This window comes from Cryptomeria japonica, chromosome 2 (assembly GCF_030272615.1).
Source record: "Cryptomeria japonica chromosome 2, Sugi_1.0, whole genome shotgun sequence".
Lineage (NCBI taxonomy): Eukaryota > Viridiplantae > Streptophyta > Pinopsida > Cupressales > Cupressaceae > Cryptomeria > Cryptomeria japonica.
In genome coordinates, this window is record NC_081406.1 from 197,170,894 (window position 1) to 197,183,766 (window position 12,873).

Sequence of the window (12,873 nt, forward strand, 5' to 3'; positions counted from 1 at the left end):
ATAAAAAGCATAAAATAAACATAACAACAATATTCCTAACGAATGTGTGACCCTAATAGAGTGATTGAGTGATCCTATAAAGTCTCTTGCGTGATGAGTTCCACACGAATACATGTCCCAGTCTACTCGATTGTGTAATCCTTTCTATGTGATTGTGTGATGATGAGATCTATTTTGGAATCCGTACAAAACCTACAAAAAATTAAAAAATCCGTACGACCTGCAAAAATCACACAGAAAATAGAAAAGGTTAATTAGCTGTTGTTCACGTTGGGTTTATCAAAAGTCGCATGTAAAAATTCATCTAATGTAAAGTAAACTAGGAATGAAATGGAAAATCATGAATCCCTATCTTAATTAGAATTCAAACAAACAAACAATGAAATAACACAGAAGCAAGAAACAAGAATATAATTAAAATCAACCAATCCCCCCTAATCCAAGACTGCGTATAGCTTCCATTGCTCCTCTTCTTTGTGGTATGGTGGCTCTCAGACATCGTGCTGACAACCTGCAAATGACACAAAGATTCAAAGCTTGTGATTGTTGAAAATGGAGATTGAATGCTCAATTTATAGATTATTGGAGAGAATTGATTGAAAGATGGAACAAATTGATCAAGAGGTGGAACTCAAGTGAGCTCACATGCTGATTGATAGTTGAACTGCTGATTTGGAGGTGAAACATAATAGATTGAATAGATAAATGAGTCAACTGATTGAGAAAAAGTTGATTGAAAGATAAAAAAAAATGATTGGAGAAAATAAAAAGGGGGAAATAGTTAACTGATTGAGAGCTTTATTTAGAAAAAGCTAACTAAAAGATAGAAACAAAGATTGGAGAGATAAATGAATTAATTAATTAATTGATTGAATCAATTAATTTAGCACGTGCTTGAACTTTGACTTAGATTTTCAATTTAATCTTTGCATGAGATTTAATTCAAATATTGAATTTACAAATAAATTCAATTAATTATTTGAATATATTTAGAACTTGACTTTGATTCAATTTGATTTTTGAAATCATGCACATGTATTTGAAATTGGGAGAAATTAGAAGAATATAAAATTAAATGAATTTGAAGAATTAATAAAATTTGGGGAATTAATTAGTTAATTAAATAATTTAAAGAAACTATTTAATTATTTAGAAATTGAATTTAGTTAAATAATAAAGATTATTTAAATTAAAGGAATTAAAATCACAATTAATTAAATAATAAATATTTAATTAATATTTAGAAAAGGGTTAATGATAAATTGAATAAATATAGAAATTGAGAAATTAATTTATTTAAATAATAAAGATTATTTAAATTGGAGAATTAATCACAGTTAATTAAATAATAAATAATTAATTAATATTAAAAAAATGGTTAAATGATGATAGAATTGGAAATGAATTAATTAGTAAGATTATGAAGAAATATGAATTAGAAAAATTAGATTAATTAACTTAATTAAATAATTAAATAATTATTTAATCAATTAGAGGGATGATTAGTACATGATCAATGAGACATTTTTAGGTATCTACAATCCCTAGACCTAGACCTAAGCCTCGTTACTTCATTTGTGATGACCCTACTTATGTATCCTCTAAAGGGAAACAAGAGGCTTCACAATACATACTCAAATGTTGGAGGGATTTTATCCTCCCCTCTTGAATGAGATCTTTGATCTCTCTTTAAACCCTGACTAATAATTAATAAAATTTATAAAATTAGTCCCTTACAATAAAAAGATAAACATTCCCAACAAGTGTTGGTTCCATACCCATGTTACCAATCAGTAGTGCATAAACATACACATGTACACAAGGTTCATATCACAGGTCACACACACAATGATTGTTTAAAGCATACATTGCATATACACAAGGGGCTATCTCATGTACACAATACACAAAAAACAAGATGACTATCTCAAATGTGCATCTCATAAAAAATGAGTAACTCAAACATACATCACAAATATATAGTGATTGGATCATACAAGCATTATAAATACAATACTAATTGGCTCATATAGGCATCACACATACAATAATGATTGGATTATATAGGAATCACAAAGACAATAGTGATTGGCTCATACAAGCATTATAAAGACAATAATGACTAGCTCATACAAACATCACATAGATGATAGCGATAGGCCTATACATGCATCACAAAGGCAATAGTGTCTAACTCATACACAATGGCTAACTATCTCCTATCCATAGTGCACACCAAATTGAAAAGGAATGCTAGTGCATTGCGTAATACACCATAGGTCTCATTATTTTCCTCGATGTTTTAGACCAACAACAATTGCAAAGAGGATTTGGTGTATCGCATTCTACACCTGGGTTCCAACCTCAAACTAATAGGGTCAAGTATACCATTTGATAATCGAGAACAAGATTCGATTCATCTCATACTACAACATGGCTTCATCCTCAATCCCAAATATTTCCACAATTTTTGAACCAACATAGTTGTAGTGTCGTAAATTGTACACCCTTAATTGGGTGGTACAATTCCACGCTTAGGTTAGCACCCACTTTAGTGTGTTTGCATGTTGCATTTTAAATTACCTTTAAGAATTTAATTAATTAATTTAGTTAAATCTAAAGTCCTCTTTTATCACTCTACACATCATAAAATTGGGCCCTCTAGGCTAAGTGTGCCCCTTTTTATTTTATTCTTTCAATTAATTAATTCATCAAAAGCCCTAATTATGTCCTATTTCAACCTTCAAGGCCCGATTTTGCATACTTAAACACCTTGAATCTTCACATGCTCATGGAATTGACTTTATAATCATGATACCTTGCTTCCCTAAAAAATTGGAAAAAAGTTGGTCGGACCAAGAGGTGGCCTCTTGGTCCCGACTTTTTCTCCTCGAATTTCAAGAGCATGTTTTGGTGGTATTTTAATGTTTAAATCCAGAGAATTGTGAAATTATATTGATTCTAGGTCAGCTTATGATCAAAAACAAAGTTAGGGTTTCATACATATAGCCTTTTATTTCCTCATTTGAAAGATCCATCTGGCAATCTTGAAGGAGCCTCTTATGAAGTAAAAGTGCAGGTTATGTGAAGTCTTCATCAACAAATCAAGCATCTATCAAGCCTACATCAATCATCTTCAATATCAATTAGGAGTTTTGAAGACATTGAAGAATAATAGGTGATCACCAATTGTTGATTGGCTTGTACCTCCTTAGGGTTTGGTATGGTTTCATGTTATTTTCATGTCTTTGTATGAGCTTCATAACATTCATTCTTTAGATCCATTATTGCATTTGTGATTTGAAGCATTTACATTTACATTTACAATCATTTAGGATTTACTCTCCAAAGCGTAGGGTAGAACTCTAGATTTACTTTCTTGTTCATTTAGGATCTTGCATACACACAAGATTCTTGTATACCCATTTTCAATGCATCAACGGTTATTTGTGGAGGTGGAAATCACCAAAACAAGGGGCTTGACTAAGGAAAAATCATATATAGCCACCTAGACACCATTTTTCAAGTTGCAAGTGTGGGTACATAGATCCGATGAACGCATGATCTTTGGTATTGACAAAACATAGGTGCAGACCCAATCTCAAAGGTAGATCTCAGTTTTCTAAGACCAGGGCGTGGCACCTTGGTCCTTTGTGTTTTGTAGCTTCTTTTGGCAGTTCAATAGTGCAAACTCTCAAATAACAATTTCCAGAAGTACAACTCTCTACAATATCAGGGACCACAACATGGCGTCCTGGTCCTGCTTAGTTAGACCTAATTTATAGTGACAGGTGCACCTCTGAGTCCCCCCCCCCCCCCCCCCCTCTCTCTCTCTCTCTCTCTCTCTCTCTCTTAGTAATCAAAGCGAATCATCTCCTTAGGCTCTTTCCTATTCCAATGTGTGCATGAGAGTGGGGTTAGGTCTTAGTCCACTTGATTCCATTTTCATCTTACACAATAGTCTTGTGGTTTCTAGCTTCAATTGCCTATAGGCCACTAATGACTAATCTGTCCACCCAAGAAGTAGCTTCCAATGTATAAAAGGTAGCCATTGGAAACTTCACCTTCTTGAACCTAGTGAGTGCCAACTAATTTCTTATCTAGTAGTCCATACATCAATCATTGGCATGGTCCAATGACTTCCATGCTAGCAGTTCACACTTGTGGGGGTCAAACATGACAAGGTCCCTAGCACTAAGTAAATGGATAAGTATATCACAATAAAGAAATTTCAGAACCTATAGGTCTAGGATTAAATTTCACAAGCACAAATTGATTACATAGAACCGACAAAAGGGCCTTGAATCAACATGTACTATATATAAATTACCATCTATAAGGTATTCAACCCATTCACTGTAATGGACTCAATATTCAGAACTACATTAGCATTAAACACAAGCTATTAAGTTTTCTTAACTCTTGCATCTAATACCTATTTTGGCCTCATTTGAAGCTTATAGAAGAGGGAAGGTAAAAAAAATTAGTAATAACCCCAATCCCTAGAGTTATCCCCCTAAAAGCTCCCCTTACTAATTTGAGGTCATGAGGTCATCCTTCGCTTAAGGACTACCTACGTACCCACTTCTAAATGGTATTTAAGTCACATTGTTCTTCTCACATGATATCTCAAAGGACCTACACACATGTTCCCAAAACAATTTTTTTCTTAACGATTCTCCTAAATCAATAATGGTTGACTATATGTAGAAAAAGATTTAACTAAGTTCCCTATGTAGTAAACTTATAATGAAGAACTTCCAATAAGGATGTCCAAATCTCAATTTTGACCTCCCACTGATATTAATCATATTCAATGTGGCAATCCTAGCTCTCATTCAATCAATTATCAAGGATATTGGGTAAATCAATATAATATTAATCTTTTATTTTTTCAAACTTAATACCATAAGCATATCAATTGCACAAAAACAACATAAAATGTAACAATTATGCAGCATAAGTAGAACATGATGTACATGGAAACCAAAACCATAGCACAATATTGCTTATATATAAAGTCTCCTTACAATCTTGTAGGCACCAAACCACAAGAGACACCAATCCCCTCAATTTGTAAGCACCAACCTACTAGAGGCACCAACCCCCACTACTAAGCACTAGCTTAGTAAGAAACTCCAATCTCTTCTTCTCGAAGGGACCAACCCCCAACACAAGATTTTCACCTTCTAAATGTTGCTACTACAATGAATGATGAACAATTTAATCTTCTTCTAAATTCTTCATATCTTCAGATACAAAACTACCTCTCAATGATTTTAATATCTCTTCAAATCTACCTTTACTCTTCTCTATAGATTTGCCATAAATCTCTCTTTTTTTTTTCGTAAAATTCTTTACTAAAACTGCTCATAAGTCCTTCAAGAGTCTATTCATAAATCCAATCAATTATTTTCTCTAATATGCTTCATTTATGCCTACATTCTTCTTATACTTCTACCACATATATTTGTTTATAAGATTGCTCTTTATTCATGCACTATCTTCTTTCACAAAAATGATGACAAATATAGCAATATGTTTTCTGACTTAAATTCTATTATAACTTCCCTCATAAATTTGCTCTCAAGCTATATGCACCAGAAAACATTAACATTCTCTTCATATATTCAAATATAAATCTGAATTACACTTCATATTCTTTGTTGTAGATTTACTTGAATACTTGACTATTTTTTCTTATTTCCCACACTCATCTTTCCACAATTGTTTCTGTTTTTATATATGCTTATGCCTCTATGTGAAGAGACACCTTTGGAAGAGTGACGCCCTTTCAAAACAATCATAACTCTTCCTAAAGATTAACTATTGTCCCTTGTAACTAATTGCAACCTTTGCAATATATTAATCGCTACCTAAATGATAATATCAATTTATGTATATTGTACTTAACCATTTCTTCTTATATTAATTAGATCACTCCTAAATAGGGTTACTCCTTTATTGAAGTCACTCCTAATATCAATATAAATAATCAAATCCTAATCATATTTGAACCCTCCAATTTAAATCCCAACCCTAAACTAACGTTAACCCTTATCCTACTTGTGCTTGAACCATAATTCTAATTAAACTATAACATGAACCCTATTTGAACCTTAACCATAACTTAACCCCATTCATAAATTAAGCAATTAAGGTTCAAATAGACTTAGGGATATAATATTATTAATACTATACTATTCTTTAATATAAAATATATTGTCATCTTAATCTAACACAGTTAACACAATTTTAATATTATTAAATAAAAAGTATATTTTATATTGATATTATACTAATAATATAATATAATATTAATAGATTACATGTATTGAAAATAATTATAATAAAATAGTACATAGATATATATTCTTTTTTAATGTCTTCCATGTTGCACCATGGCTGCTACTAGCTTATATATATATATATATATATAACGCACTCTAAGCATTATATCCTCAAATAGATCTCAAGGAGGCATAAGTAATTTCATACTATGAAGATGCATTCACTCATCACAAAAATTGTTTGATTAGATACACACGAAATATATATGCCTCTATTAAGGCACACAAAATGTTTAACAGACGTGGCTAATCTAGCTCCAAAATGGTTGACTAAGCTCCGTGTTATACACACATCCGAAAAATGAAAGACAGCTAGTTTTGCTGAGCACGGTCGAGATCTGCAATTTTCGACTTACCCTCGTGTTATGCAGAAACTGTGGCGTTTTTGGAATTAGATTAGCTACCATCATGTTTAACATCTTTGACCCATGCGGTCTCATAGAAGGACGCAGCTAAACTGGCTCTAAAAAGTGGTTATAAAACTCGCATTGTTGACTTTTTCAAAAATTTCCGAAAAATCAAAGCCACAGCTAGTTCTGCTGATCATGATCAACAATCTGTAATTTTTGACAAATTTCATGACTTTTTGGAGCCAGTTTAGCCACGGCCCTCATAGAATGCCCTTATCAACAAGTATTTATAAAAATGATTTCTTGAGCATTCAAAATGTTTGACTTTGGCCCCATCTTTGGCTTATTTGGCACAAAAATGGGGAAGACTAGCTGGTACATAACCTTGGTGGACAACATGAAATTTGGCAATAAATTACAACCCAATTTGAATTGATAATCATCTTTGTTTTGCAATCTACTAAATTGCAACAGCACCTTAATCAATTCTATTAAATAAAAAATGCCATGACTGCAGTGATCTTCATAAATGAAATATCAAATTTTAAGAATATTTCCTACTACACCTTTAAAAAGCAAGACAGCTATGCCTATTTTTTATTGTTTTATCCTAACCAGATTTTACTATTTTGAGGTTCTGCAATCTCTAGTTTTGTTACATCTTAGTCTTCAAAGTTTCAGCACTAGGTAGAAATCATTAATTGAGAAGAACACACCCATTAGGAATTTGTTGCAATGAATCAAAGATGTTGTCAATTAAGTTTTTATCATTTCTGCTTGGATCATTTGGAAGGATTTTTGCTCCCTAATTCCTTCTGCAGGAGGGTGTTGTCAAGAGAGTCTTGTAGATTTAAGAGTTTCCGCCCAATTTGTTAAAAGTTAAGCAAAAACTACTTAAATAATGCATACAAAAGGAATCTTGTCTTTTACTTAGGTTTCTGCCCAATTTGTTAAAAGTTGCATGTGCATTAATAATATATACCATTGTTCCTTGGAGTCCATGGAGTTTCCAGGAAGGGTGATGGGGATGCACCGGGACAGGTGATCATGAACCCAAATTTAGGTATAGCAGAGGAACAGCTGCTGGCAGCACAAATATATATATATATATACATATATGTGTGCATGTGCATAGGTGTATATATATAATACACATATATACATGTATGTATGTGTTCCTCAGGGATTTGGGCACAAAGCCTCCAGCAAGGTCAAAGAGCAATGCCCTTGGCACATTCCCTATTGTGATACAAGTTGGGTCAGGTCAGAGTCCCCATCACCAAGTCCCCATTAGGCAATAGAGATCGCATGGACCTTCATGGTGTATATCATTTTTCATAATTTTATCACTATGGTTTCTCCAACACAAATCCCCATTATTTTTGACAAAATCTTCATTCTTCAGAGAAATGATAGTAAAGCTAGGGAATCTAACCCATCTAAATAATGAGAGTTGTGCAATTGAAGATGTATATTCTTGAATTTATTTATTTTCTTCTCCATTTCCAACTTCTTAAAAACTCTGTAAAATACTCAGCAAGAACTCACTAACATTTATGAAAACTTGATAACATTCACCACCACCTCACCCTTACTGCCCTCTTAAGGATGTTGGGCCATCCCCCAAACATCCCTAACAGGGGAGTTGGGGAGCAGAGTGTATCCTGGATGCATCTCTGGCTTCTGCTAGGCATCCCAAAACCATCCCCATTCAAGTCCTGGCAGTTGGGGCTGTTAGGAGGATGTTTCATTCACGTCCCCATTTCTAAGACTACATTTTCAGGGAGAGACGTGTCCCCATGGAGCTATGATATATACATACATAATAACATACCAAAATCGATGGAGTTTAAATATAGATTGGCGAAGATTTTCCCTCAAAACTTATCTCTTGCAAGCCAAATTAAATCTGCTGCAAGAGGGTTCCCATACAAATAATAGTCCATATCTATCAAACGTTGTCAAGGTAGTGTTTGCCCCCTCGGGTGAATAACTTAAAGCACATAGATAAAGCACGTAATGCAGAATAATAATGCCATAGATATTAGGTCAAATATAAAAGATATTATTCCATTCGTAGTCGTCCGTCACAAGTTACATTCGGAAGTATATAAAGATGCCGAGGGGGTGCGAGCGCCAATTGCCGCATCGCAACTGCCACCCCTCGGTTGTCACTAACCAAGACAATTACAACTTACAACTTAATTAACTAGTTTTATTTGTTTACAATATTGCCGCTAACATCATCCCCCCTAAAAAAAACAAGGTCGTCTTCGAACAACAAAACAACATGGAAGGATTACAACATAAAACTCAGGACTGAGAAGGGGGTGGAGAAGCATCCCTGGTGGAGAGGGGGCAGCTCTCAGGCGAGCGCGTAACTCGTAGACCTGGTCAGTCCGCAACTTGAGGTCCCGCTCCACCACCATCTGGCGTTCCATCGCTGTTTTCACCATCAATGCAGCCTCCAAAACTTCCTTATCTTTCTGATCCACCTGCTCCAAAGCGCTACTCAGTTGGTTCGCCAACATAGTCCTGTCTTCCTGCACTTCCTCCAACCGTGCCTCCAAGGCACCGCTAGCCGTCCTCTCCTCGGTTAACACTATTTCCAAGGCAACTCGTTCTACATCCCATGAGGTCGTTGCTCGGGCCAACTGCTCTCGGTGAAGTTCCTCCGTCTGCTGGAGCCTAGTAACCAACTCATCTTGTGCCAACACGACCTCCCTGTGCTGGGTCTTTGTACTGTCGGCAATATACTGCGTCCTCCGCAACTCATAGTAAGTTTCTCAGAAGGACTGCTCTATCTACCTCAACAATGCCCCTCTGCTGGTTTCACCAACCTGCTCCGGAAGGCCCCAATTCTCCAACATCTACAAGGTCTCTGTGGTAGGCCATCCACCAGACTCGAAGCACTGAGTAAAGCGGGTCCTGCACCTGTCCCTCATGAACTCAAGTAGCCGTGCCAACTCCTCGTCTGCTCGAGCCTCACCCTGAGACCATACTGAGGCTACTACCCTTCTGGCTTCCACTGCCATATCCGCCAAAAACTGCTCTAACTCCTCGTCTGCCCGGGCCTTACCCTGAGACCATACTGAGGCTACTACCCTTCTGGCTTCCATCGCCAAAAATTGCTCTAACTCCTCGTCGCCATCCCCTCTCGGAGATGCTACTACATCCTGCTCCTCCATAGCCTCATGGGAAGGCTGAGGGAAACTAGGGGTGAACTCCTGCGTAGGGCTCAACATCAACTTGTGGATGGGTGAGTAATCCCTCGATACGCTCCTCATAGGCTCTGGCGAACCATCCCCGACTAGGTCCACAAACTCGTGAGGACTCTGCTCCAGCCTTGGAGAAAGGACTATTGTTCCAATTGGTGCCAACTTGAACCGGCTCAGCCATGCATTCATGTCCTGCTGAGAAGGGAGATCACTCCCTCCAGAAAGTTTCGGTGGTACTGCCATCTCCCCAGCTGCTGTCCCTCCAACCTCTACTACTGTCGTGGGATGACTCTCGTCCACCACCAGAGGCCGCAGGTGGGGGGGTCATAATCACGGGTGTCCGGCCTTGCCCGAAACCAGGTACTGGCACTGCCATCACTACCACACCTGGAGGAGGCAACATGGTACCTGCGGAAGTCGTCTGCCCATACAGAGGCTGCACGACCGTCGATGATATTGCCCCCATGTCAGTCTCTCCATGTGGCCCACCCTGACCCACCATTCTGAAACTAGTCTCCATGACAAAATCACTGGAGTCCTCAGCCTCCTCACTTGGGTCACTACTGCCAGACTCAGACTTTGTTGTCGACGCTGAAATCACTACCCTCCTCTTCCGTTTCATGCCAGAGTCAATATCTCCACTTGGTGCCATGGTGTCCAGGTGCATCCAATAAAATATGGGGGGCTGTCTAGGGTGTACACGACCTTGTGGTGCCAAGTACTAGTCCTAGTTTTGTGAGCCCCAAAGGCATACTGCATCCAGAAAGAACACGATAGCGTAGTAGGGCATGTAGAAAGTCCTGTGCTGGAGAGTCATGAATTCCTCCATTCTGTCCGCTAATACAGATGCCCAGTCATATACTACACCATTATGGATGCCATTCACGAGCACCATCTGTGCCATGGCAATATCCGAAGCTCGACTTGCTCCCGTCAACCAGCTCTTCACGACATCCACCAGGCACCGCCATATTCCTTCTCGTAAAAACGACTTCTTCAGACCGCGACTCTTGCTTGCATGCTGAAGGCTAGCAAGTTCTGCTTGTGTGAGGTCATCGTGATTGTTGTTTTTTGTAACTAGGATAATAAAAAAAAAAAAGGATTCGGATTGCCTTAAGGCATCATCCGAATCCTTATAGGGCTGGGCCCTGCTTCATTAAGGAGGCATGTAACTAGGGCTGGGCCCTATCTCTATGTGCACAAACTCGAATAAGGCTAGGCCCTTTATCTCCCACACGCCAAGCAACATGAAACATGTTCATCATATTATAGGGTCGACCCTATATCACTTCATGTAACGTGTTATAGCTTGGAGATATTTAAAAGTTGGCTCCAAGTTCTAGACATAGGCCGACTCAAATAGGTCATCTCCATGCATATAAAAGAAGACTCATTTGCCAAGCAAGATATCCATTTTCAGTCAAATAAGACGTAAGGCGAATTATCTCCTCCTGAGGAAGTGCGAATGGTGCGGCCCATGACTCTGCCTTTTGGAGCGCACTTGGTGTGCTGTGGTGCGGCCTAGGTGTGCACTCTTGGTGCAGGTTGGTGTGCACAGCTGGTGCAGACCCTGGAGCGCACTTGGTGCACAGTGGTGCAGCCTAGGAGAGCACTCTTTAGTGCAGGTTGGTGCAGACATAAAGTGCAGCTTGGTGCACATTGTGCAGATTGGTGCAGATTGGTGCAGCCTAGATTGGTGCGACCAAGGTGCAGGTTGGTGTAACTAAGATGGAGAATGATACAAGATAAAGGTGTAGATTGCTGTGATTTGAATGTGCAACCTGAATGCAAAGTCAAGTGCAGATATGAGTGTTGTCAATAGTGCAAATCGTTTGGGACTAATCTGCCCTTGCATATACATTCAGTTGACCTGAGATCAGTCTTCCTTGTACTTCTAAAGTTATTGATTAATTCACAATCAGATCCGAGGATCTTTCTTGCTAGGTTTTTCCTCCGAGAGGGAGGTTTTCCTAGGGTAATCTTGTGTTGTGTGATCCTCTATTTGTGTGTTGTGTTTCTTGTTATGTGCATCATTACTTTTCTGTTCATTTTGTTAATCTGATCACAAAAACTAACAGCGACACATCAATTTCAGAAGTTTATCTTTGAAGTCGAGGGCTATTTTCAGTGCCTTGTCCACTTTCTTTCCGTGCATCCCTCGAATACCAAAAACTCTGGTAAATTCGGTCGAAACAAACGATACTGTAAGCTGCTGGTGGTCATAATCAAACACTGATTGCGGCCTGTGCGAGTCGTAAGTACCAATCATGGCGCGCAACACCACCTCGAAGTCCCCGATGCAAAAAATTGGCATCTGGATGGCCCACTGTACCTGTGCAAGTCGCAGTTGCGTCTTCAGAGGGTCATCATTCGGGGTCTCATTCCACCATCTCCTGCAATCTATGCCAGTCAAACCCTCAAAAGTAATTGTGTCCATCGTCACGTCACTCTTTGCTGGCGTCTGCTGCACTTTGGAGCATACCTTCTTCCCTTTCTTTTGGCTGTTGTCCGCCATGCCGCCTCTTACCTTTACACCCGAAGGTAGAGTCCGGACCACACCCTTGTTTCCTGAGGTTGACGACACTGCACTAGGTAACTGCCGTAACTGTTTTTGCCCATTTTTCCCACTGGCGTCCGTTAAATAATGCTTCCTTTGTCGTTTGTGCCCTCTTTTTTTAACAAAAAATAGGGTTTAAAATAATAAACATGTGCCTCTTTCTCCCTCCCCGGAATGCTGTAGTCGTACGGTGTAATCGTACGGTAATGTTGTGTCGTTGTCGTGCCTTACTATTCTGCTTCCTTGCGCAGTTCCCTGCTATGCTGGGTTGCGTGTTGTTTTTACGGTGGAGTGGACTTGTGCGGGAGCTGTGTGTTGTTTGGTGTGGACTTGTGTGGGGGCTATGTTGTTTGCGGGCTTTATGTGCGGGTTTCCACGGCATGGTGGTCCCACAGATT